The following is a 23063-nucleotide window of genomic DNA, read 5'->3' as shown; positions in this document are numbered from 1 at the left end:
CTGAAATGACTCACCACTCATTTACAGTAGAAAATAAATGGAAGGCACATTGCCCTTTAAACTTGGTTTATTCCAGTACTATACCTGTATTTTGATCTTATTTGATCCTATTTTGAAGTAACACAGATAATGAGTAAGAATTTTGTATTGTTTATTGAAATTTCCACGATATGACAAAGTTTTTGATTATTGATTTATTTTGCACTATCGTGGTTTTTTGGGTGATCGGAAAATGTTGTAACTTGAGATTTACATTAACAATATATTTGGCTATAATGTATTAAAATTTCATTAACCTCATACAAATACATCGCAAGCCATATATTTTTAAAGTGAACGTTTCCTTCCGAAGACGCCTAAAATCGCAAAATCCGTACCAGAATAAGAAAAAAAATATAAATTTGACTGTAAAACGAAAGTGCGGCATATAGCCTTACACAGAATAAAACAAGGAAAATATTGGTGTATCACATTTTGCGATACGTTTATCGGTTCGCTCGTAATTAAAGCGTAAATTCGAGTGTCCATAATAAAAATCCTATAGTAAGAGGAGTCGTCAGGAACCTAATCTGATCAGCTTAAACAAATAAAAATAAAATAAAAACAAATGATGTATACATAACATAATAATGTAATATACATAGCGGTATTACTACGAAGAACAATATCCAGTAGAGACGAACTCCGATGCAGAAGCACTGAGTCGAGCAGGTCGAGCCGCGAGCTGTATTACTGCGTGAGCTAAGACCGCAGAGACCAGAGTGACACCTGAGTTGCTTTGCTCAACGCTCTGGCTAGAGTCGAGGACGGTGGGGTGAGCGTTGAGCGGGCGAGTTCCGAGGGTGGGGGGAGCGGTGAACTCACTCGCTCCGAGACAAATCGTCCGTTCCCTTGCGAGTAGGTTGTTGCAAGTAGTTCCTATGTTATCCGCTAGGTGGCTCTCTGTCCTGTTGCTCGCATCAGCTGCCCAGAGGGCAGGACGTGCGACTGAAACGATCGCCGACAGAGTGCGATGCGAAGTTAAGCTGCGCCAGACACTGCCCGCGCCAGACGACGCACAGAGACGGCACGGCATATGTGAAACACAAAATCCAATGGGGCACTGCACAATGCAGGCAGCCAAGGTAGAAGCAGGGCAGAGGCCGGCGCTGGCTGTGTTGTGTGGCGTGCACTGTGCTGTGACCAGCAGAGGCGCTGCTGATATGCTCCGTCTCTCTCTCTCTCTCTCTCTCTCTCTCTGCTGTGGGAAACGTTTGGAGCTACCGTTCTTTTTTTCTGAATCACTGATTGTTCACTCCTTTGAAAGATTCAACTCTATGAATTAGTTCAAGAGCGCATCTCTAGTGCTGACCACCGGTTCCGGCCTTGGTGTATTGTTCCATCGTTTCATTTGGTTTATTGGACGGCAGGTAGTTTAAGCAACAGTTGACATTAGTCTGGATTACTATCTTGTGAAGTGAGTGCAACTCTTACCTGAATATCTTATCACTCGCGAAAGTGTTTGTTGCTGGACTTTCTCAGAGGTAGATTCCTGGAGCACCGTTTGTGACCCCTTGGTTCTTGTAAGACATTGTGTTCTTGTTCTTGTTTTTCAATTAACCTTTGCTATTAAAAAAATGTTCAAATAGCTCTGAGCACTATGGGACTTAACATCTGAGGTCATCAGTCCCCTACAGCTTAGAAGCACTTAAGCCTAATTAACCTAAGGTCATCACACACATCCATGCCCGAGGCGGGATTGGAACCTGTGACTTTAGTGGTCGCGCTGTTCCACACTGAAGGGCCTAGAACCGCTCGGCAACTGAGGCCAGCAATTAACCTACGCTACTGTATTTGCTGATTTACAGCAGATTTCTAAATTTTTAAATTTTATTGCGGTTCCTGGCGTGTAAGGCCTTCAGCCGTGCTTGTGGTCACTTGCCTTAAAATTCTAATTTGCTATTTGTATTTACGTAGTAAGCCTTTAAAACCTTATTTACTGCAATTCCTGGTGTCTGATGCCTTCTGCTGTGGCTGTGGCGACTTGAATTTAGTATTTGAATACCTGTAATTTGTAAGTTGTGACGAGTTTTAAACCATTCTTAATTTATTGCCATTCCTGGCGTGTAAGGCCTTCTGCCCAGATCACAGTGGCTTGCTTTTGAAACGCTATCTGATGTATCTGTATTTAATAATGATCTGCTAAATTGTAACTCACTGAAAACACTATTATTTACACAGTTCTTTATTCCTTCATTAATAGGGTATGGTATTTTTATTTATTGTTGTGTCTGGAATTACTGGTTTAAAATAAATTGTGTGTAAAAGACAACCAATAGTAGCTGATTATGGCCCCGTCCACAATCGTAACCGAATCCTGCCTTCCTTGACTACCAGGTTTGAGGAACGTAACAGATGACATATGCATGGCTTCAGACATATTTAAAAAATTGCAAAAGTACGTCTCATATCAGATGAACTAATTTTAAGTAAAATGAAAGTAGAAAAAGCGAGAGAAGAAGCTAAAAGGAGAAAGCCTGAATTGAAATCTGACGGTGTGGCAACACTCAATGATATACGTGTCTCAATGGTGAACAGTTACCTGCTCTTAGTTCCCGGCCCAAGCACTACTGTGTGACAATTACAAAAATCTAAGAGCCTCTTGTTTTCTTTGACACTTCTCATGCAAATATCTATGCAAAAATAATTACAGATTTGTTTTGAACGTTGTTCTTTGTTTTCTAAAATTAGAAATTGGTTTCAAGTATGAAAATTTTAATTTTATTGGTCCAGTGATATGCTTTTGTGTCTATCTCGTCTATATCAGCGCACATTCGATTGCATGCAGTGTTCACCGCATCTCCTAAACACGGAATCCTTTGAGTTTCATGAGAAACAGGATTTTCATTAAAGTGCGATGAGAATTACGTTTTAACCGACAGCCGGCGAATGAGTGTACTGGTCTTCAACTGTCGCGGCGCACCGACAGCCGCAACAGAAGGCCTGTTAGACAGACGGCAATTATGGAGAGTTTGTATGCTAGGCTGCAGTGCGCGGCTGGCCAAGTCAGATACCAGGAAATTTACATGTGCAAAGTAATTCTAATTGCTCTGTAGTTACGGTGGTTAGAATTAAATTTTCATTATTTGAGAGAGCCTTGATGAGACAAGGGCTACTTTAGGCCAATGAAACTTAGTGGAAATTTTTGTAAGGACATGTGGAAGGGAAATAACGAATAAACCACTGAAATAAACACATTTAATTTCGAAATGAGAGCGTAACATGTGTTAATTGTGTATCGTTTTTACGTTCCAGGCTAAAAATTTTGCTCAATATGACGAGCACCTGCATCCACGACACCCTTTAATGATCTATGATTGCTCTGCTGCTCCCCCATAAATCTCAGTTGGGATGTTGGATCATAGCATGTGCAGATGACGTCACACAACTCGTGCACAGCACTGTTGCTACTGTTTCAGTTAAATAGCTTTACGAGTGAATCCCTGCTCACCTTGTCCAGACCCATGTTGACGGTCTCCAATTGTAATGCACACCGATTCTAGAGTTTCAAGCCTACTCCACCGTACCAATACCGGCACCTAACGGGGTGAATGGTTCAAATGGCTCTGAGCACTATGCGACTTAACTTCTGAGGTCATCAGTCGCCTAGAACATGGAACTACTTAAACCTAACTAAGCCAAGGGCATCACACACATCCATACCCGAGGCAGGGTTCGAACCTGCGACCGTAGCGGTCGCCCGGCTCCAGACTGTAGCGCCTAGAACCGCACGGCCACTCCAGCCGGCCAAAACGGGGTAAATCCAGCAGCGCATAATCCGAACATCATTCCCATAAAGTTGGGTACCAGTACGATAAATAGTTTCCCGTCTACCATGGCGCAGGTAGCGAAAGTGTAATTGTAATCATCCTATACAACAAATTATGTGAACTGCTCTGTGTGTGTTAATCCATCTATGCGGCAATTAGCACACGGAGAAAATCTGAAATAAAACCTCGACAACACAAGCCTTTAAATGAACATGGACAACCATCAGCTGCATAACGGAATGACGACAATGAAAATTTGTGCCAGACGGGGCTCCAGATCGCATTTCCCACAGATCGCGAGCGGTCGCCTTACCATTTGGCTATCCATGCACCATTCACAGCCAGACCCAAACTCCATTACGTCGTCAGCCACGTATCTACAACCTTTACTTATACGTCCATTATGTATGTTCTCGTACCGGTGAGATATTTTACCTGAAAAACGCTTGCCTGGTGACGGCAGATAAATACCATATTACAGCGCCTTTGTTATTCCGAATTGCAAATGAAATGTATTCTCGTACAATAACGTATTTATCAGCCGAACCTGGGCAAGCGACTTTACAGTAAAATATATCGCCTGCAGTACAACAGTACAACGTAAATAATGGAAGTATTAGGTTAAAGAGGCTCACACCGCAATTTTGATACCAAATTGACATGCAAACTATTTAAACTGAGTAAGTAATTCACCCCCCCCCCCCCCCCGATGACATCCATGTAGTCTCAGTGCCTCCCCCCCCCCTCTACCACCCCCAGCCTCAACTACCCTATTGGCGGAAATTTCGAGTTTTTACGGGAATTTCGAATTTCAGTAGGAATTTCTTTCCCTTAGGTATTTGGTGACCTCTCGCCCCATCCTCCACCACGGAATTGGCGGGAAATTAAAACTGGCACAACCCTCTACGGGACTTGAACTACATCTACATCTACATCTACATGACTATTCTGCAATTCACATTTAAGTGCTTGGCGGAGGGTTCATCGAACCACAATCATACTATCTCTCTACCATTCCACTCCCGAACAGCGCGCGGGAAAAACGAACACCTAAACCTTTCTGTTCGAGCTCTGATTTCTCTTATTTTATTTTGATGATCGTTCCTACCTATGTACGTTGGGCTCAACAAAATATTTTCGCGTTCGGAAGAGAAAGTTGGTGACTGAAATTTCGTAAATAGATCTCGCCGCGACGATAAACGTCTTTGCTTTAATGACTTCCATCCCAACTCGCGTATCATATCTGCCATACTCTCTCCTCTATTACGTGATAATACAAAACGAGCTGCCTTTTTTTGCACCCTTTCGATGTCCTCCGTCAATCCCACCTGGTAAGGATCCCACACCGTGCAGCAATATTCTAACAGAGGACGAACGAGTGTAATGTAAGCTGTCTCTTTAGTGGACTTGTTGCATCTTCTAAGTGTCCTGCCAATGAAACGCAACCTTTGGCTCGCCTTCCCCACAATATTGTCTATGTGGTCTTTCCAACTTAAGTTGTTCGTAATTTTTACACCCAGGTACTTAGTTGAATTGACAGCCTTGAGAATTGTACTATTTATCGAGTAATCGAATTCCAACGGATTTCTTTTGGAACTCATGTGGATCACCTCACACTTTTCGTTATTTAGCGTCCGTCAACTGCCACCTGCCACACCATACAGCAATCTTTTCTAAATCGCTTTGCACCTGATACTGGTCCGCGCCCACATGCAGCTAGGTTGGTTGCGTGACTGTGGAGACATCTGTCGGTAGTACGCACTACCAAGTAGCACAGACGCTCGCGGATTTTTTTAGTCGCGCGGGGAAGGGAAATTTTGTTTTTCCTATGATTCTTGTAAATATCTTGGCGGGCCACAAAAATGCCACATGTGGCCACATGTGGCCCGCGGGTCGCTATTTCCCCACTCCTGGTGTAAAGTATAGCGAAACAGCGCCACCCCTAAATGCGCCACTAACCGTTAGGCGTCGCACCTGCTTTGGTGACCTCACACAGGCTAGGCACACCCCCAATGCTTCCAATAGGCCTGTCGTTCTGCAATGTAAAACACAACTCTTTCTTCTCAGAATGACTAGGTCCCTCTGGAATGACAACGAAATTCTGAAAGACGGTCCAGAGCGTCCATAGGGTCATCAGTACAATGAATCGCCACGAACACATGGCTGACCTGTCAGTATTATCGACGGCGACAAAAGTTACTCATACAATACAGGGCGACGCCGGTACCCCTCAGAACAAAATAGTGATAAATGAGGGCTATACTGGCCGCAGGTTGTTTGTGTGAAGGACAACCGCGACCTCCTAGGCCACCACGCCAATCTGAGCACCGGACTGTAACATTTGTATTTAACATCAACACATCTCCTATCATCAAGCAGCTATTAAAAAAGGGAAACACAATCAGAACGGTAATAAATGTCCTCTTTCCACAATAACAGGCGCAGTCAATTTTCTTTTCGTTTTATGAGCAAAATCGGTATAGTTTTTATGCTCAACTACAGAATACAATTTGCATCTCATTATTTAGTGACAATCAACGAAGTTCTCCACTGCGGATTTCAGGTGATCAGCAGAGACATGTCCACTCTGAGTAAAATGGGGAAAAAGCTTACACTGTTTTGATGCAAAAACTACTGATCACCACAGAATGTCCTCGTTATTTCGAAACCGTTATCTGAGCAAACAGAAAGCGAGAATTTAAACCCTGAAGATAAAACAGCCATGTTAAGCAATTTCTTTGAGCTTGATGGATGAATGACATAGCCTGCGAGCGTCTATCGCGTTCAAATCAATGTCTGTAAATAAACTGTCATGTACGTGTGTATTACGAACATTTCAGACACGTGAAATAACGTTAGAGAATACAATGTTTAATCTTTCACACAATTTGCTCACATGTCGGGAAAAAAGCCACAATCATTTTACACGCAACAACAACAATCTACAATGAAACAGGACGTAGCTGTTTTGTACACTATGGCAGGTCTCGTTTCACTAATGTGATGCTATATCATACTGACGTTTACAAAACAAATCATGAGAGCCGGTCTTATAATGGATTCTCCTGCAAGATTTTATCACGTGCCTCTCTCTTCCGCTACATTGAAACCAGTTACCATCCACGTGCTTACATTTTACATTTCTTATACATAACTCAGCTCTACCGACATGTTGATAAAGGTTCTATCAGACAGCAGCAGATCCTCTGTTCCAGTTTTGTAAGCAATTTGATAATCACAGACTATTTCATGCAATCTATCGACATGGCAGAAAAAACACTATGATATCTATGTTCCACAACGAGCTATAATTGAAGCTGTGTGAAATATATAGTTAGAGGTTATGGAGTATGAAATAACACAGGACGTGCGGTAAAACGTATTTTTTAAACATGCATTCGTGACAATAATGGAAACAGTCATGATTCCACGAGAGTAGATACAGCCGATTCCTATTGGTTTTATGAGCAAAATTGGTGTAGTTCTGAGAGAAATATCTCCATCCAAAATTTAACCATTTATAGCATTCCTTGGAATAGAGTGTTCTATAAGACTTTATCGCATCTCTTTCTTCCGGTGTATCGAAAAACAATTGCCTTGCCGGCCGGAGTGGTCGAGCGGTTCTAGGCGCTTCAGTCTGGAACCGCGCGATCGCTACGGTCGCAGGTTCGAATCCTGCCTCGGGTATGGATGTTTGTGATGTCCTTAGGTTAGTTAAGTTTAAGTAGTTCTAAGTTCTAGGGGACTGATGACCTCAGAATTTAAGTCCCTTAGTGCTTAGAGCCATTTGAACCATTTGAACAGTTCCCTTGTGCATGTTGTTTGCGTAGATCTGCACAAAGTTCCGTTGTCTGTGCTGGAGGAAAACCATATCCAACAGAGTATCAATGACACGAGAGGGTTCCGGTATTGTTCCCTCATAAGCAATTTAATACATTGTTTTATCGGCTGTAACAAATCCAATCGGTGTATACCGCCATACACTTGGTTATTTCTACCATGAATTCGAGGTATGTGTCAGCTGCTGCTAAACTGACATTAACATGTTTCGATCCTTTGGCTCTCACAGAAATCTGATCATCACATAGTGTAAACTACGCATTTACCACAGCACACAGGTTGGTAGAAACAAAACACTCATTGACAAAAATATGGAACACATGAAAAGATATGGAATCTGGAGGAGTTTGCAGAACCGTAGAGCGTTTCCGACAGCTATCCGTAGGTAGTGACCTGTACAGCTAATCTCATCTCTCTCAGTGACAGCGTAGCGGATGTCTTCGTGTTCCACTTCGAAAAGCATTGCTTCCTCATTTTGTAGTCATGCAGATGTTTACTGTTCCTGTGTCGACCATTGATGGAAGGTACATCTCACAACACGCGCAAGGTAGTACAAATATAAAGTTGGTACTATTACCTTATTGGTAAAAAAAATGAGAAATTTAAATAAAAAACATGTTGAGGACATCGCAGTTTGTGGAAATAGAAAGAGTGTCAAGCACTGAGAAATGCTTTCAAACACCTGTCTGAAAGTGATGACCTCTAGATCTAATTCCATGCTTCACAGTGACAAACAGCAGATATCTAGTTTTCCGCCAAAGCTCCCTCCATCTCAACCAAGTGGTGTCAGACAATCAATATGTGGTAATCGACAGCTTACCTAGTGGACGGACGGGATGGGAAAAACACGGTTGAAACGGGACTATGTACTGTAATACACACTGTAGTTAATAGCGAGACCAATTTTTAGCAATTTTACCTGTTGTTCCCTAATTTCAACGCCAGTCAGTGATGGTAGAACGCTTCTTAATTTATGCACCATCGCTAAATCACCCCCCCCCCTACCCCCTCCACCTCCCACTACTTTGCACATACCATATACTAGATTGAAAATGCAGACAGATGACTGAGCAGTACATCCTTTCGATCAAATACATCAAAATATACCAGCTGTTTCGTAATTTCAACACCAGCCAATGACATGGGAGAATGTTTCCCAATTGCTGCATGACTGGTAAATCACCACTCCACTATTTTGCAAGTACCATGTACAGGATTGCAAATTCAGATAGACGACTGTGCAGAACATCCATTCGGCTATATACACCAAAGTATATCAGATAGCGTCCTCTACCGATATGCCCAGTCACTCACAACCTAACATTCTACAGATGCAATGCATTTCTTCTATTTTATGTAAGTCTATTTCTGTGTGTTGAGGATGGCTATAATGAACCCATCCCAGTCCACCGGCTGGGGGATCAGCAATGCAGTACATCTGAAGGTGCATCCACCAGTGGGAGGAGTTGGTGAGTGTTATGACAGCCATCCGCAACGCATGCATAGACCTAGCCATACACAAAAATAGAGAAAATGCACTACATCTGTAAAATATTTGATTATGAGTGACTAGGTGCAGTCGAATACAGTCCTATACCGTCCGTTTAATGTGTTGTTTTGTACTGTACATAACAGTAATACTGATGAAGGACCGCCTCCCTCCGTCCGACGGACATCTAGTACACAGAACAGCGTATCTGGGATGATTATATGCCGCCATCGTGGATCCTTAAGAGTATAAAAGTAGGCATGGTAGGTATAGCAGGGTGCCATGGTTGTTGTTACTGCTGACGAATCTCGACTATATTGTTACGAAATATTGTTAATATAACATGCATCGAAGATGTTATGCTCTTTAGCAGGATGTTTAAATGCGCTTACATTCCCTAAAGAATCGCTTTGTGAAGAGTTTTTCGCTGTCTGCGGGGTTGTCTTGCTGACGAAAGTAACGTACAAGTGGTTAAAATCGAGACTTCATGATTGCATGCACAATTTCTATATGTATGTGTGTAGTGATATCAGCGCTGGACAGTTGTGGTTAGAATGCTTAATTTGCTAACTTCATCTATACATAATGATGCCGAAGGTGTGCACTCTATGGACATGGAGAGAGATAACTCTCAGGATGCTATGTGCAATCGACGCACTGTCAGCTAACAAATAATTTATTACTAGGATTTAAAAAAATCTGAACAATATAGTTTGTAGATGTCCTGACGTCGTTGTGGGTATGTATCAGAGTTGGGCAGAGTAAACAAAAGTAATGAAGCTCATCTGGTAAGCGATAAGAGCATATATTTATACGGAAGAGGAATCATAGTAGCAGCCAAAATCAGCTCTGTACACAAGTCAACTCCCTGTTGCAGATCCCTACACGGAAGAGTGGAAATCAAATGAACATGTAGTACTGTGTCAGACTTCGAGTTTCCATCAAGTGTGTCACTACATGAGTCTGCAGACAAGGTCTCTGACATGCCACAGTACACGGATTTGTTTCCAGATTACGAGTTTTCAATCTTCACCACTCACTGAGTCTCATCTAGGTATGAGGCACGTCTTACTATACTTATCATGACCTTTCTGTCTAAAATGCATGCATGTAGATCATAAGGGAAGAGGGGAATTCTTAGGGTTTTTTAAAAGGCAGGTGTATAGGGAACGCAAATAACCTCATATAAAATCAAACAATGCATGGGCATACCTGCCATATGCCTAAGGTAAAATATCTAAAGAAGTATGAAAAATATATTAAATAGATAAAAATCGACATAAACCTGATACAATCACGACAAATTGATGGAAAATACGTAATATTGGGTGAAATACGACGAAATATGTAAAACAGTGAAAAACTTGCAAAATTACTTAAATTGAGTGCGAACTCGTAAAATTAGAGAAAAACTACCGCGAAATGAGGGGAATTGAGGAGGGTTGGGGGGTGCCCGGTCACTCAAGGCCGACAAAAGCTTAAAAATTCTTACTTCATTCACTTTTAACCCTCCTCCTCCCACTGCAAGCTGTGTGGGTTTTCCTAACACACGCTCCAACAAAGGCGACATATGTATTACACAGAGGCACCACATTAAAGCAGGCAAAACATATGCATCTCAATCCATAACTGTGTTCTCAGACATGCAGTTGAATATATGTATATTTGTATGTATATATTTTCGAATTACGGTTCTCTCAAACAAGTATTAAAGAGAAGAACCATTGCATTTATTGGACTTAAGCCATTCCCTAGAGTGTTCTCTAGGAGAGTAGATCGATGTCACACATATCATATTTAATAATGTGATGGGCGTTTGCTCAAGAGATGTGGTGTTAGGATGAAATTGCTGTACTACCCAACAAATGAGCAAAACTATCTAACATGAGACCAGGACAGCTTTGAGCAAGAAGAATGATACCAGAACTGTGGTGATGCTACTGTAAAGAGCAATAAGACTGTTAATCGTCTTTGTCTACTGATCATGGTGCTTAATCACTCGTAAGAAATTGCTGCTTCTTCGTGTACATTTACCTGCAAAATGGTTCAAATGGCTCTGAGCACTATGAACACTATGGGACTTAACTTCTGAGGTCATCAGTCCCCTAGAACTGAGAACTACTTAAACCTAACTAACCTAAGGACATCACACACATCCATGCCCGAGGCAGTATTCGAACCTGCGACCGCAGCGGTCGCGCGGTTCCAGACTGTAGCGCCTAGAACCGCTCGGCCACTCCAGCCGGCACATTTTCCTGCAGCTGTGTATGTGTGGTACCTCAGTGTATCAGCTATCGAAAATATTGAAGTCAGTTTTTCTTCGCTCTCTTTCCTATTGAGACATAGCCACAACTTCTACTACTACTACTTATGACATACACAACAAACATGAGAAGTGTGGTTGAGGATATGTACATTTCCAACTTAAAAAGACATTTAAGATTCATTAATTTCCTAAGAGACACAACAACAGTCTCCAGTATTCATTCTAGTTGGTTTATGAGCAGTTTGAGTGGTGAATACACACTGATGATGCCTTCCTAGGACACCGGAATAGTGTAGAAAGAAGTAGTTTTAACATTTTTAAGTTTGTCGCTATAGTGATTGGGGTAAGAAACTTCTAGGGTTGTTGTACGTTTGAGGTTGGACAGCCGGCCGGTGTGGCCGTGCGGTTAAAGGCGCTTCAGTCTGGAACCGCGTGACCGCTACGGTCGCAGGTTCAAATCCTGCCTCGGGCATGGATGTGTGTGATGTCCTTAGGTTAGTTAGGTTTAATTAGTTTTAAGTTCTAGGCGACTGATGACCTCAGAAGTTAAGTCGCATAGTGCTCTGAGCCATTTGAACCATTTGAGGTTGGACAAATACACCTGCATTAGAGTGTTAAGAGCATTGCATTCCGCACGAATGATACTTCGGAAAATGGCTTTAGTAATATAGCATTTTACGTGCAGAACCGTGTAATCATGAGTGTGTGTTTATGCTCTTCCTCATTTCACTCCTTAGTACCTTCCTGTTACTGACTCCGCACAGTGGAATAATGCTTCATAATTGATTGCATGGTTAATTTACGTAAAATATTTCAAACTCCTTACATCTGAAGAGCCATCATATACAAACCACACGTTTCTTTTTAGGCATCTGTTATAGCAATGCCACACTCTCATGTCTGCTGTACACCGATAAGGGGAGCGATTCTCCTTGACACACAAGCGTCTGGGGAGATATCTTGTGCTTTCGGATGGGCGCTATGGGTAAGATCGGTGCTGCACGTAGGATTGGTCAAGGACAATATGGGAGAGTTCTGTCAATCTCAGACCCTATCCTACGAATGTGATAATACTCTATGGCATCCATCCACAGTGATAAAGATGGCCAGTCTTAATCGTCAATTCTGCACTGTGATCGATGCACTGGAAATATGTAGATAACCGCTTTGCTTCGGTATAGGACGCTGTCTGGTATACTTTGGTGTATGTGGTACAATGGATATACTGCACAGTCACCTATCTGCATTTGCAATCAAGCATATGGCACTTGCTAGGTAGTGGAGAAGGGGTGATTCAGCGGTGATGCACAAATTAAGAAGTGTTCTACCTTGTCACTGACTGGCGTTGAAATTACGGAACAACAGGTAAAATGGTTAAAACTGATCTGGCTATCAGCTGCGGTGTGTGTTACAGAACATCGTCCCATATCAATGGTGTCTTTCCCATACGATCTGTCCAATACGAAAACTGTTGATTACTGCATAATGACTGAGTGACACTAGTCCGTTGAAATGGAGAGGACCTTGTCGGAAAAACAGATATATACTTGTCGTTATGGAACATGGAATTACATGTAGAGGTCATCACCTTCAGATACTTATTTGGAAACATTCTTCGATGCTGCAGACTCATCCTGTTTCCAAATGCTGCCATGCCCAATCCTGTTTTTAATTTTTATTGTTTTTTTTTTCACCAGTAAGATAACAGTATCATCTTTTTATTTGTACTACATCGCGCGCATTTTGAACTGCACTTTCCGGCAAGCGTCAACACAGGAACAGTAATCGTGTACATGAGTGCCCAATGAGGAAGCAATGCTCTTCGAAGTGAACACCGAGACATCCGCTACCCTGTCACTGGGTGAGATGAGATTAACTGTAAAGGTCATCACCGCCGGATAGCCGTCCGAAACGCTCTTCCTCCAGTACACGCAACAAAACTTTGTGCAAATCTGCGCAACGACATGGAGCGCTGGCCTCCAGCTCCGATGGAGCGATTCATGTATATTTAGTATGCTCAATGACAACATGCACACGGTAATTGTTTCTCGATACATCGGAAGAGAGAGAGATGCGGTTAAGTCTTATAGGACATTCTATTCCAACGAGTGCTATAACTGGTTAAAGTAAGGATGCAGATAGTTCACTCAAAACTACTCCGATTTTGCTCATAAAACTAATACGAATCGGATGTATCCTCGTGGAATCATGTTTTTATTATTATCGTCATGACTGCGTGTTTAAAAAATATGTTTTATCCCACGTTCCATATTAGTTCATTCTTCATAACCTCTAATTATAAAGTAGACACAGCTTGAATCATAGGTCGTTGTGGTACCTAGAAATGATAGTGCTTTTTTTTTTTTCAACATGTGAAAAGATTTCATGAAACAGGCTGTGATGATCAAATTGCTTACAAAACTGGGAGAGAGAATCTGCTGCTGACTAATAGAACCTTTACAGATACGTCAGTATAGTTTGAGTTATACATAAAAAATGTCAAATGTAAGCATGCAGAAGATGAAATCTTTTAGGAGCTTCTATTATAAGACAGGCTCTCACGATTTGTTTCGCAAAAGTATGATATACCATCGCATTGATAAAACGAGAACTGCCATAGAGTACAAAACAAATGTGTGCTCTTGAATTATACATTGTTGTTGTTGAATGTAAAATGAATGTGGATTGTGGTTTTTTTCCCGACATGTGAGCAAATGGCGTGAAAGATTATATTCTCTAACGTTATTTCATGCTTCTGAACTGTTCGTAATACAAACGTGCATGATAGTTTATTTACAGACACTCATATGAACGCATTCGATGCTCTCCGGTCATGTCGTTCATCCATCAAGCTCAAAGAAATTGCTTAACACAGATATTTTATCTCCAGTGTTTAAATTCTCGCTTTCTCTTTACTCCGATAACTGTTTTGAAATAACGAGGACATTCTGTGATGATAGGTAATTTTTGCATCAAACCAGTGAAACCTTTTTTTCCTCATTTTACGCAGGGTGGACGTGTCGCTGCTGATCACCTGTAATCCGCAGTGGTGGATTTCGAAGTCGCAAAATAATGAGATGGAAATTGTATTCTGTAGTCGAGCATAAAGACTATACCGATTTTGCTCATAAAACCAGAAGAAAATGTTCACCTGTTTTTGTGGAAAGAGGACATTTATTATCGACGCGATTGTGTTTTCCTTTTCTAATAGATGCTTGATTACAGGAGACGTGTTGAAGATAAATACAAATGTTACAGTCCAGTGCTCAGAACGACATGGTGGCCGAGTTCCAGGGCCGGCCTTAGCCATCCAGGTGCCCCAGGCGAGTCGTCCAATTGGCGCCCTTTACTGTATTAATAGCGAACCTGGCAGTGCTTTGCAACACGGTATTTGACTGTTTTCTAGAAATCGTCTTAAGTGGTTAATGGCTTCATCTTATGATCATAACATGGTTTTTTCCATCGTAAATTTGAGTATTTTATTTTTTTAAATGGAAATGAAATCCAAATAATCTGAAAGCCCGCTAAGACGCTCCATGTGAGTCTTGTGTAGCCTGTGACGTCAGTCCAGCATGCTGCTGTCACTGCCGTAACAGTCAGTATAGCAGTGATATATTGTTTGGGCATTCACGTTTTGGGAAATTGTCTAAAAATATTGCGTAGTACTGCACTGTACATCTACAACAACTCCAGAAAATTGTTTTTGCGTGTTCCAAACAAAGAAAAGATGCGTAAAATGTGGTTGAAACAGGCTCGTATATCCCAAATATTTCTGTTCTTTTCTGAAGCACCGCTGTACTAAAGCGAACAAAACAAAACAAAAATTATTCAAATTGGTCAAGCCATTTCTTTGTTTTGGTGAGACTAACACACAACAATTGATTTTTATATATAGGAGGTAATATGTATAACGAAAAAACACTAATTTTGAATTGGGTACCATATTTTTATTGAATTTAATATAACTGTAAGCCATAAACCTATATTTTCTGACAGTCATCTGAACACAAAACATATTACGCCTAATGAAAAACAATTATAAACGACTAAAATTTTACTTTTCTCGCTTTTCTGTCGGCAAAGTCTCTGATCAGATTAGCAAAGTCCAGGTTTTCTGCAACTTCATTTTCAATGGACAGTGAGGCCAAACTGGTTAGTCTTGTTTGAGACATTGTAGAGCGCAAGTACGTTTTTATCAACTTCAGTTTGGAAAAACTTCGTTCGCCGCTTGCGACAGTCACTGGTATTGTTAGCAAAATACGTAACGTTATCCAGATGTTGGGATATAACTCTTGAAGATTATGCTTTCTTATGAAGTTTAAGGCTTCAATAGGTGTTGCCTGGGTGTCTTCGAGATAGTGTTGCAGGCCTAAAATTTCGTCGCACAGCAAATTTCCATGTTGAATGAGACTGAATAATATTTTAGTTTCGCGAAATGGGTGATTGTAAATTGTAATTTTTTTTTTTACATGCGTTTAGTACGTGGCGCCCCTTGGGCCCCGGCGCCCTGGGCGACCGCCCGGGTCGCCCCACCCTAAAGCCGGCGCTGCCGAGTTCCATAGGAGGCCGCAGCCGTCCTTTAGACAGACAACCCGTGGACAGGATAGCCCTCATTTATCACTGTTTGTTCTGAGGGGTGCCGGCGTCGTGCTCTATTGTATGCGTATCTTTTGTTGCCATCGACAATGCTGACAGCCCAGTCATGTGTTCATGGCGTTGCATTGTACTGCCTAGTCTGTGAGAGGTCACCAAAGCAGGTGCACCACCTAACAATTAGTGGCGCTGTAGTTTAGACTAACAAGTTGTACATGGGGTGGCAGTCTTCTTGTCTCCTATGTTTAGCTGACAATACATGCCTCAATGCGGGCAGCGATCTTGGCCAGCTCATGTTCCCCAGAAGGTCTGTGGGCTGCAGAAACCCCTGGGTGGCTGGACGGAGGGTGAGAGGGATGTGATGGATTAGGAATGGTAAAAGTGCCTTGCATTTCGAGCGCCTATCGACGAGAACACACGTTCAACTACCGCCCCCTGTGCAGTCTTTTGAGACAACGATTTTGTGCAGTACCTGAGTGCTGGTTTCTTCACGACAGTTTCGAAGTGTAATTAGAACAAAAAAATGGATCAAATGGCTCTAAGCACTATTGGACTTAACATCTGAAGTCATCAGTCCCCTAGACTTAGAACTACATAAACCTAACTAACCCAAGGACATCACACACATCCCTGCCCGAGGCAGGATTCGAACCTGCGTTCTTCTGCACTGGTCTACACATGGAAGGGAAGAATACAGAGCAATTAATAGACGTGTGTTAAGAAAAATCTTCAGTAAGATGAGACCAAAAGCAGCCTTCGCAGTAAATGTCATGTCTGGGTTCCATGCAACAGGTATTTATCCTTTTGACCCAGAAGCTATTCTCGACACTGCATTCACTATCTCTCGTCTATCAGAGCGTCAAGACCCAGAAGAGGAGATGACAATTGTCCTGAAACAGGGAAACAGCCAGAGACTCAATCAGTCCCAAAGGCTTCTTAAAAAAGAGACGCAAGTCCATTGAACCAGTTCATCAGAAAGCGAGGCATATTCTGAAAAGGATAGATCAAGTGTCTTCAGTCTTGAAGATAGTGACCCACTGAAGGTCTCAATTGTTCTTTCAAGGAAATTTTGCAAACCCCAAAGCTGAAGAAAAAAAAATCAAACACCTCAGAAGAAGGCATTAAATTACAAGGCGCAAGTCGTATGTAACGCACTGTTTATGCAGAATAAAAAGAAAAATGGTACCAACGACAACACTGGGTCTAAGGAATATACATGTCGCAAAAACATTCACTGTCAGTAAAGAACATTCAGAAGAAAAAATGCAAAAATAAAGACTCTGCTGAAGCAAGCAGCAGCTCTGCCTCCAAGAAAGTGTTGCAAGAGGTTGGTTGGTTTTGTCACGTGTGCTGTGAAGACAGGATATTCGACATGAGACTTTGCCAAAAATGTATGAAATATGTGAATGAAGATGATTGTGTGCTGTTGACACCCAAAGACAAAGTGCGAAATTACCTGTGCCCCCCCCCTTTTAAAAAATGATTTAAATGGGCCAAACCAGTTCCACAAATCATTATTCACATGTTCATTGAAAATGTAATGATTAGAATTATTGTTCCTATTATGACAAGGAAACTAACTGCTGTGAGAACAATTTTGATTGCGGACTAAATTTAATAATCTGAAGAGTTTATAAGGAGTAAGTGCCAACAGTTCTGTATGAAGCATTTGTAAAAACAAGTAATTTTAAAAGTCTATGTATCATCTCATTCCACTTATTTGTAAAATAAATTACATTACAGCTCTTGCAATGTATTGAAACAGTTTTTCTGCCATTTACATGCCCCAGAATGTTAATATGAACAAGATGTGGCTACGGGTCATATTAAGGACAAGGTCTCCTAACAAGGCCCACTTGCAGGAGGTTAACATTACCTTTAAAGCGATGATATTAACTAAATAAACTTTCAGTGCTCATTTATTTTTGAACTGAATATAGTTGTAGGATGCTGCACATACAATCTCGGTATCTTACCACTTACGCATACCGCATACGAAATTCCTAAACGTTAATTGGGCCTTATTTGATACATGTACCTTATTCCTTGTTGTAAGTAGGATATCACACTTGAAGATGACTGTCTGTGCAATCTGCGTACACTAATTTATTTTACTTCAGTGTCAAAATTTATACCATTGCAGCTGATCAGTACAAGTTACATATGCCAATGAGTTGTTACTACTGCAAGTCAATCAATAAAACATTCCCACTCTCACATCCATTTATTTGGTACATGTACCTTATTCCTTGTTGTAAGTAGGATATCACACTTGAAGATGACTGTCTGTGCAATCTGCGTACACTAATTTATTTTACTTCAGTGTCAAAATTTATTCCATAGCAGCTGATCAGTACAAGTTACATACGCCAATGAGTTGTTACTACTGCAAGTCAATCAATAAAACATTCCCACTCTCACATCCACTAACCCTACAGTGGACAAACTAGTTACTTCTCTGCTCCTGAGGTAAGTGACCAGACTTATAGAGAATGTGGCCAAATTCACTAACATAAATCAAAATTAAGCACTCATTAACTATTTCTGTCTCTATAAATATTTCATTTGTTGCTGAGCAGGGAACAAACTCTGTTAATTGGTAACACCGCTGTAATGGCCTAATAAAATGCCGTTTCTTGACAATAGTTTGTGGCAGAAGGAAAGGTTGTTGTAGTTGTGGTGGTCTTCAGACCAAAGACTGATTTCATTCAGCTCTCAATGCTACTCTATCCTGTACGATCCTCTTCATCTCCTAATAACTACTGCAAGTTACATCCTTCTGAATCTCCTTACTGTATTCACCTCTTAATTTCCCTTTAAGATTTTTACCCCACACACTTCCTAAATTGGGGATACCTTGATGTCTCTGGATGCGTCCTATCAACCGATCACTTCTTTTGGTCCAGTTGTACCACAAATTTCTTGTCTTCCCATTTCTGTTCAGTACTTTCTCATTAGTTACATGATCTACCCAACGATCTTCAGCATTCTCCTGTACCACCACATTTCGAAAGCTTCTATTCTCTTTCTGTCCAATCCGTTTATTGCCCATGTTTCATTTCCATACATGGCTACATTCCAGACAAATACTTTCAGGAAAGACTTCCTAACACTTAAATCTATATTCGTTGTTCACAAATTTCTCATCAGTTATTCTGTTGCCTAAAAAGCAAAACTCGTCAACTACTTTAAGTGCTTCGTTTCTTAATATAATGCCCTCAGCACCATTCGACTACATTCCATTATACTTATTTTGCCATTCTTGATGTTCTTCTTACATCCTCCTTTCAAGACACGTCGATTCTGTTTGACTGCTCTTCCATGTCCTTGGCTGTCTCTGACGGAATTACAGTGTCATCGGCAAACCTGAAAACGCTCATTACTTGTTCCCGAACATTAATTCCTAGTCCAAATTTTTCTTTGGTTTTCTTTACTGTTTGTTCAACAACTAGATTGAATGACATAGGGGATAGGCTACAACTCTGTCTCATTCCCTTTTCAACCACTGTTTCCCTTTCATACTCCGCGATTCTTGTTACTGCCATCTGGTTTCTGTAGAAGTTGTAAATAGCCATTCGCTCGCTGCTACCTTCGGAATGTCAAAGAGGGTATTCCAGTCAACACTGTCAAAAGCTTTCTCTAAATCTACACATGCTATAAACGTAGGTTTGTCTTTCCTTAAACTGGTTTCTACGGTGTGTTGGAGGGTCAGTATTGCCTCATGTGTTCCGAAATTTCTCTAGAAAAAATCTTATCTTCCACAGAGTCGGCTTCTACCAGTTTTTCCATTCTTTCGTAAAGAAATGGTGTTTCATCAACCATGATATTAAACTGATAGTTTGGTAATTTTCACATTTGTAAGCAAGTGCTTTCTTTGGAGTGGGAACTATTACATTTTTCTTAAGGTCTGAGGGTATTTCATCTACATCACACATCTTGTACACCAGATGGAAGAGTTTTGTTATCGCTGGCTCTTCCAAGGGTATCAGCAGTTTTGACGGAATATCGTCTATTCCTGGGGCCTTCTTTCGACTTACGTCTTTCTTAACTGTCAAATTCTTCTCGCAGTAACATGTTTCTCATCTCCATCTGTATCCACATACCCTTCTAGAATACTGCCTTCAGGTTTATCTCCTGTGTATAGACCCTCCCTCCATATCCTCCTTCCACCTTCCAGCTTTCCCTTCTTTGCTTAGGACTAGATTCCCATCTGAGCTCTTGATATTCTGACAGCTGCTCCCGTTTTCCCCAAAGGACCCTTCAAATTTCCCGTAGGCGGTATCTATCGTTCCACAAATGAAATATGCTTCTAATTACTTAAATTTGCTCTCTAGCCATTCCTGCTTAGCCATTTTGCAATTCCTGTCAATCTCATTTTTAAATGTTTTATTCCCTTCATTTACCGCGTTTTTGTATTTCTCCTTTCGTCAATTAAATTCAGTATCTCCCCGTGTTAACCAAGGATTCCTATCAGGTCTTGTCTATTTACTTATTTAATCCTATGCTGCCTTCGCTATTTTATCTCTTAACGCTACTCATTTGTTTTCTGCTGTATTCATTTCCCCTGTTGTAGTCAACAGTGGCGGAAAGCTTCCTGTGAACTCTCAGCAACCTCTGGTTCTTTTAACTTATCAGGGTTGCATCTCCTTAATTTCCTATATATTTCCAGTTTATTCAGTTTTAATTTACAGTTCATAACCAATAAGTTTTGGTCCGAATTAGGAATGGTTATGGAGAAACAGTGCTTGGGGTTTTATTGAGCGTATACTTAAATATATTATAAAAAAATTATCAGAAGGTATTAGAAAATGGCTACATTCCAGCAAATCGGCCAAGGCATTTTGAATGTGAAACGATTTCCTGCAGTCAGTATAACAGTGCCAGTTTAATTCTGGAAAAAAGAAAAAATATCTATGGAATGTAAATGACTGCAGCTATCGAACTACGCTGAGGATTTTTGAAATACAGATTTTGGTTTATTGGCGAGTGTTTGAATAAATTCAATTTTCCCAAAATAAGGACAGTCGTTTGTCAGTAAATATTGTTTAAATTACTAATAGAAAATCCCCTACGTGTTTCACTTTCAAACGTTATTTCAGATTCGTCTTTAAATTTGCAAATAAATCTCGGTCGGACACCACAGCAGCAAGGTTACTCGAATGGCGCCATCTGACAGCGCCAGATTTCACATGTTACAATATTCATGCTTACGATTACCAATTAAACCTCAACAATGTAATTCCTCATTTTTCATGAACATTCAACAACCAAACGTATTCAAGAAACTTTTATACAGTGCTCAAAGACGCACCTTTATCCTTGTAAATAACTCCCTTACAAACATAGACAAAAATTCAACCTATCGGGTGTAATTTGTGTCACTTGTAAGGAATTTTCTGTGACACAATTCACACAGACATATGAAACCAAAAATCTGCGAATCTGAAGGGTTACAATTTAGAGATGGCCGTCTTGGTTAATTATTCTGCGACCATCAGTTTTAAATATCACAAGTGCGTCTATCTTATTCGCACTGGCGAACCGAACTTCGTAGGTAATATAAGTAGCAGACCCCATATAATTACTACGATTGTTTCTTCCCTCAGTGAGACAGCCATAACTGCGGTTAAACAGATCACATCTAAGCTGGCCGAGTCTTATCATGAAACAAAGCTCAACTGTCAGAAAAAATGAAATTTCAGTTATTACCATTATAAATTACACATTTGTATACGTCCATACAGATGGAGGCTAGGAGGAAAATAGGTGAGGAAGTAACAACAGAAGGAAGAAACACAAATGAAAAAAATATTTAACAGAAATATTTCTTTCGCACAGCTTTCAATTCCGAGTTATCAGTATATTAGATTCATACATTATGTCAGTTTCCCACTTACCATATAAGAAAATGTAATGTTCGGCTAAACCATTATAGGTGTCCATGTAAAATATTTTGTAAAAAAAGAAATATTATGTCACTTCGCTGTATGAGGCACGAAAATGGTTACATTTACGTGGCGAAATCAACTGTAGACAACGTCCACTATATTAAACTGTCCATGGATCACAAATGTTTAGTAAGATATATGGATTAGAAAATTTTGTTCGTTACCAATGTTCAGTTCTTCTACCTAACGATTGCAAGCTTTCAACTTACAACTACAGTTTTAAATTTTTTGAGACTTACTTTGGTCACATAACTACCACGAGTAAAAGCTTTCTTAGTTATTCACTCATTACAAGACACAAGGTAACAAATTATTTGGTATTTATGACCGTTTCATTCCTTCATATTGTATTAAAATGATAAGGTCTCTCATTTATGTCAGTTCTAATGGAAGTCTCTACTGCAGTGGACTGCTAATGGTTGCACTGCAGGCGACTGACAGATCACGAACGACCCGGAAACCATCACAAGAAGCCAGTCATCCAGGGAAGGCTTTCGGAATTAGTATGCAGGGCATATCCAGATCTCTCGGGACAGCATGCCAGGAGCTTACGATGACGTCCACATCTAACGAAATGCATGGAAATATACATAGACGTCAATCAGCATAGTTGCACGCTCCCCATTAGAAATTCCGTTAAGTTTACCACGAGGCGAGGATATTATTTCATGACCACGATAGCAGTAATTTTGCACAGGCTATTTACGGTAAATCCGTAGACAATTTAAAATCGTCATTATTAGTTAATGGCCAGGTTATAGGTACCTAATTAAAGGCACGGCATACAGTGTCTCTGTGTGCCGTTTTGTCAGTTTTTGAACTCCCTTTATTTGTCACTGAAAGTAGGCGACACAGCTGTTTCACATCACCACCTACTGACATTGCACTTTTTATTCACCTTCAGTAAGAGTTCTGAACGTACATAACACATTTAGTTACTGAGACTGGTTAATTTAAGTTCATTCTCCTCCTAGCCTTACTTATAAAGTACTTTATACATGGACAGCCCTCATTCACGAGAGATTTAATTGCTAATCAACTAGAAATGCATGTAGTGTCTTTACATCAAATTACCATTACTTAAATGTTAAAAACTTCATTTTCTTGTGCGGTTAAAA

This window comes from Schistocerca cancellata, chromosome 8 (genome assembly GCF_023864275.1).
Source record: "Schistocerca cancellata isolate TAMUIC-IGC-003103 chromosome 8, iqSchCanc2.1, whole genome shotgun sequence".
In the NCBI taxonomy this organism is placed as follows: Eukaryota; Metazoa; Arthropoda; class Insecta; order Orthoptera; family Acrididae; genus Schistocerca; species Schistocerca cancellata.
The sequence above is the reverse complement of the archived record's forward strand: the minus strand, read 5'-3'. Positions refer to the sequence as shown.